The following is a 6000-nucleotide window of genomic DNA, read 5'->3' on the forward strand; positions in this document are numbered from 1 at the left end:
AATTCCATGGACAGAGGAGCCTGGTGGGCTACAGTCCATGGGGTCGCAGAGTTGGACTAAATGTCCAACTTTCATTTTCTTCTGTGAGAGCATGAAGTGTGGTACATGGATTAAGAGCTACTAGGTTTCTTGATGCTGGCTTGGAAGGGGATGAGGTTCTGGGATAACCTCCTTCCAGATCTAAACAGGGCATCACAGAGTGTTAGAACTGGAAGGCGCTTTGGAGTTTATCTTGTTCAATCTGACATTAATGGACTCAGTCTTAGAAAGATGACTTGCCCAAGAACATATAACAAATCGGTTCAGGCTTAGCACTTGGAACCTCCTAAGAGTCATAACTTTTATTTGTTTTTATTTTATACCTTTACTACTCCTATGTTTCTAATCCACCCCACTCAGTTATCGACACAACACATACACATATGCACACGCATGCACACATACACACATCTTTTCCTACCAAATTACTGGAGTCGGTGGTGGTGCTGATAGTCAAGGTCCAAATACACAGAAATGTTTTGAATGCTTCTCATGGAAGTAGCATGATAAAGTAGACAGATACCTGAATTTGGAGTTAGAAGACCAGGACTTGCCTTCAGGGTCTCACAAACCCATAAATATAGGGGAAGCAGCTTTTTTGAGTCTTGGTTTTTTCATCTGTAAAATGCAGATAGAGAGTTAAAGGTGAGAACAGTGGATGAATGGCTTGGGAGATTCTCAGAGTGGGGCTAGGACAGTGGGGTCCAGTGATAATATTGCTGAGAGTTTGGTTACCTTGAGAGCTGCCTTGAGAGAGCTTTGTATACTCCAGTGCTACACAAACGTGTAATATTACTTCCATGTACTGGACACTATGGTGGATATAGGACAAATGTTGCTTGAGATATAGCCCTTACCTCCAGTAAAGTTATACTAAAGTTAGAACCTTAGGATAAAAGAGGGCAGCATATGCTGAATGACCAGTGAAGAGTGAGGGTAAATACTTAGAAGTGAGATGATTATGAAAGAGGGGAATTGAGGGAGACTATCAGGAGTTATGACTTGGGCTGGGTCATGAAGGAAAGTAGTAGACTGGAGGGGGCCATTTTAGCAGGTAGAACATATTGAGCCAACACATGGAAAAGCTCAAGGAGTGGTGAATATACAGAAGAGGAAATGTGTAGAATAATATTTACAACAGTAGGATTAGGCCGTGGTGGATATTTACATCTAAGCCTTGTTTTTGTTATGCAGGCAATAGGGAGCCATGGGTGACTCTGGAGCAGGATTAACTTGTCCAGAGTGTTGGTTTAGGAATGTCCCTTTTGCAGGGGTGTACACTGGTTAATGGTAGAGGGCGTTGGCAGAGAACTGCTTATGCTTTTCTCTGCCTCAGCACTTCAGGGGCATTTGTTCTGCTGACCTTTGATAATGACTCTTAAAAAAGGTTGAGATTATACCAGGATCCACTTGGAAATGATTTCTGATATGCCTCCTCCCCCTACTCCTGCATAGGTCTGAGAGTCCTGCTCCTTACTAACCTGCACAAAACCACAAGGATGATTGCTTTCTCATAGTTTGGGGCCAAATGACTTGATTGACTAGCAATCACATCACAGATGACTGACAACAAAAAGATCTTTTTTTTTTTTTTCAAAGTACAAGGAAAGAAGACAGAATCAGAAATCCTCATAACAGAAAAGAGACCTATTAAGATTACCAAATCCACTCCTAACATAGAAGAATTTTTTTACTCCTCTGGATGTTTATTGTGTTTTATATCCTCTTTGTATGAGCAATGGCTATTTTACTACTTCTGGTGAAAGATTTTTCAATAGGTTAATTGTTTCATTTACTACCATTTACACTTTTCTGATTTTTAACCAAAATATCCATATAATAAAAAACTTGGTAATATTCCTGATGCCCATTATGGAAGGAGCATTATTTGAATGAGTACGGAAATAATGTTTTCATATTGGATGCTTACATCTGTAATCTTAAAATCTATAATCAATGAGAATACTTTGTTTATATTTTGAACTTTTTTCTTTCCAAAGTAGACTAGTCACTAATCCAGGATCAAATTGGGAGAAAAAGAATTAGTGTGCTTCCAATCACTGACGTGATGAACAACTATGAAATTAATGGAGAAAGAGAAGAATAATTTAGTGAGATTTTACTTTGGTTCAAGTCAAAAAAAGAGAAGACAGAGTACTTCATTCACTTTCTATAAAATTAAAGATGATTTTGAGTTGGAGAACATTGCTCTGTGATTGATGCAATATGCTTCCTTCCCCTTAGAAATCATCACGGCCTTTGGCTTAGATTTACGTAATGACACTTTCAAAGACAAGGAACTTTCAAAATCAGAGAAAATTTTGAAAGGCATTCAAACTCTATACTTCTCTTTGTTCTACATTAACTGTTCATTAGATTGATCATAGTCTCTAGTCCTTTCTTATTCACCAACATATAAGTCTAAGTGTGTGTTATTTGCCTCATCTGAAAAATGAGGTTGACACTGCCAATATTCATTTTAGTGATGTTAGGAAAAAAACAATTACATGGTAATGAAGGTCTTATAGTTTCAAAATGTGCTACATATTATTAATAACAGAAGTTAATTCACATTACTCTATTTCTGATGACATGCTTTGTCAATTGGAGAATACTTCTAAATGTTAAGAATTGAAGGCTCAGAGAGGAGGGGTTATTTTTACTATTATTACTGTTTGTTATTCTTTTTTGATGTTTGTGTAGCCGTGGACAAGTCACTGAACTTCTCTTACCACACTGTATACCTGGACCTTTCATGAAGAGTGTGTAAGTATAAACCCCCAATTCTGGTATGCTTACCCCCACAAACCCTAAATACCTGCCTCACAATATTCCTTTACCAGTAAAACATGAAATAGAATCTATTAAAAGATAGCTTTATTACACTATTTGTGCCATGAGCTGGCATCTCTGATGGTTGCCCCATACCCATACCCCTCTCAGACCTAGAGAGAGGAACAGTATGTTGTGTCTCCACATGCTTACACTGTTTTGCTGATCCTGGCCTTGAGACTGGAGTTCCAGGCCCGTCAGGCCACCAGTAGCATCATAGGGCTGTCTATTGTGATTGAAGACCTTTGTGATCCTTAGGAAACTCTTGTGGCTGTCTGTGGCCTTGGCTTTGACATCAAGCAGCAGGGTATGGTGGTAGCAGCTGGGGAGTGAAGGTTTTGAGCACTCCAAATCTGCTGAAAGAGTAAACCCACAGCTCAAGGAAATTTCTATCATGAGCTTCACATTTACCACGAAGTTGTGAAGAGCCAAAGAGTGATGATAGGCCAAAAAACTTTAAAATTAACTTCTATGGGGAGGTACCATTGATTGAGGGTCTGTTTTCAACAGCAACCTTGCAATTTTCCCTTTTTAATTCATTCGATTTTTCAGTGAAGCAGAAACAACCTTTGTAACTCAGTGAATGTACCACCATCCCTTGCTCCAGCCCTCCAGGAGATGACTTTGATATCCTCATACAGATAATTCCAGGCTAGTGCAGGGAGAAGCTCAGGGAAGTATTTGCAATGAAGAGAATTAGAAAATGTACCAGAACTGTAAACCATCATAATGGAAATCAAAGAAGAACCCTGGATTCTAGGGAGAAATGGTAAAATACTCATTTTACCAAAATAAGTATACAGCTTTGGGGTATCCCAATTTGGAAAACTTTTTCTGAGCTTCATAATTCTTTTGTTTCACTTCTTAGTAATAAAGAGAGAAATCAATTTGCCATAAACAATTCCAAGGGCAAGAGAAAGCATGAATAGAATTTCAAAGTTGTTTTGTTTTGGGTGTGGTGGTGGGAAGTTTTTAGAGACATTCTGAGAAAATCAAGTGGCTTGCAAAGAACTGACTAGTCTCAGGTTACAGTTTGGAGAGCAGAGATGGAAGCTCCATCATATAAATGCTGGGAACCAAATTGACTGAGAATAAACTAGGGCTATTGTTTTTCTAGGTCAAAAATTTATTTTCATATGAAGTGTTTGATCAAATCAGAGGAGAAAAATCCTTAAGAACAACATTTTAAACTTCAAAACAAAGTAAAATCCAAAGCATGATCAAAGATACTATTTTCTATGGTGGTCTGAAAAGGTGATGTACTGTATTTAAAAGTTTTTACTGGTATATTTATTTCATATTTTTCAATTGCTCTGTAGCCTCTGGTTCCTAAGAACCTATTGAAAAACGTTTTTAACCTGGACTAGGAACTGGGCTAGCTTGCTTGTCATATGTCTCATATAAATAAGGCTGTGTACCTGACTGGAATGCTAGATCTGGCTGTTACTTAAGACTGGTGATGAAGAGTAGAATGTGGAGACTTATGAAGCCCTTTGTAAAGACTGAAACATTAAAAAGAAACACTTGTCACCATCAACTGGTCACAAATGTGCTTCTTTAGCATCTCCTTTGACCCACTGACCATCTGCCAAAATTTCTTTTTTCTTGACCCAGGCCAATTCCTCAAATTCCATATCATGTAAGAAAAGAAGAGTTAAGATTACTAGTTCCCCAAGGTTTTCTCCAGTATTTATTTTCTGTATTGAGGTCTCTTTTATCTAAAAAATTTGCAGATAATCACACAAGTAGAAAACAAGAAAAGACAAAGTAAGATGAGTGATAGATCTTACAAGAGATTAGCACAGATGAGGCAGATTCATGTTGATGTATGGCAAAACCAATACAATATTGTAAAGTAATTAGCCTCCAATTAAAATAAATAAATTTAAATTAAAAAAAAAAAAGAGATTAGCACAGACCCTTCCTTCCCATTCATTCAAACTCAAGTTGTCTTTCAAGGCTGTCCAATTCAACATTCTCTGGGCAGCTTTTCTGAGATCACTCAAGAACCCCTTTAACTTTTCCTTCTCTGAATTTCTATCTTGTTATTAATAATCTACCCCACACTAGTAGGATCAGTTTGAGTCATATACTTTCTAATCTTTTATAGACATATATTAAGTAGTCATATATCTCAACGTGGAATTATAAACTCTGTGAGGGCAAGGACATCTTACATTTCTCTTCTCGGCTAGTATGTTAGGTACATAATATATGCACTTGGATGCTGATAAAGACTGTAGAAGCAGAGAAAGTCACTAAGTGATGGGGGCATTTAATACAAATTAAATATCACTCCCAGGTGGCTCAGTGGGTAAAGAATCCACTTGCAGTGCAGGAGATGCAGGTTCAATCCCTAGGTCAGGTAGCTCCCCTGGAGGAGGGAATGACAACCCGCTCCAGTATTCTTGCCTCGAGAATCCCATGGACAGAGGACTCTGGCAGGCTACAGTCAATAGGGTCGCAAAGAATCGGGCACAACTGAAGCGACTGATCACGCAAATACCACAGCACCATGAAAATGAAGGGAACAGTTTTCAGATTCTAGTAGAATCCTTGTCCTTTCAGCTTTATTCCTGAACTGTGTTTCCTCTAGCTGTTAAGTAGCACGTTACTGGGCTAGACATGATTCTCCCATTTATTTATTTATTTATTTATTTTTTTCAATTTTAATTAAAAAAAAATTATACATGTGTTCCCCATCCTGAACCCTCCTCCCTCCTCCCTCCCCATACCATCCCTCTGGGTCGTCCCAGTGCACCAGCCCCAAGCATCCGGCATCTGTTTTGAATCAAGGAAAACAAAAATAAATTCTGAGAAGGGAATGAGCAATAGTAGCAGGCTCAACATCCTTTTGTTAGAGGATTAAAGCATTAATCATCCTATTATCTGCTATTTTGAGCTTTGCTAAAGTTGCTGGAGGTTGATAGGAATTAGTTTCAATTAAAGAACTTTAGAACTTTCCCTCTTATATCACCCACTGTTTTGGATTAAAAGAAGATGATGATGATAACATGGTCCTGATAGTTTAATTGAGGTTTCTTTCTACTTTTGCTAAGAAATTGTAGAAAAGGTCACTTTGGATTAAAAAATTGAAGGGCTTCATTGTCAGAAAGTATTACTAATGCA

This window comes from Bos indicus x Bos taurus, chromosome 1 (assembly GCF_003369695.1).
Source record: "Bos indicus x Bos taurus breed Angus x Brahman F1 hybrid chromosome 1, Bos_hybrid_MaternalHap_v2.0, whole genome shotgun sequence".
NCBI classification, from domain to species: domain Eukaryota; kingdom Metazoa; phylum Chordata; class Mammalia; order Artiodactyla; family Bovidae; genus Bos; species Bos indicus x Bos taurus.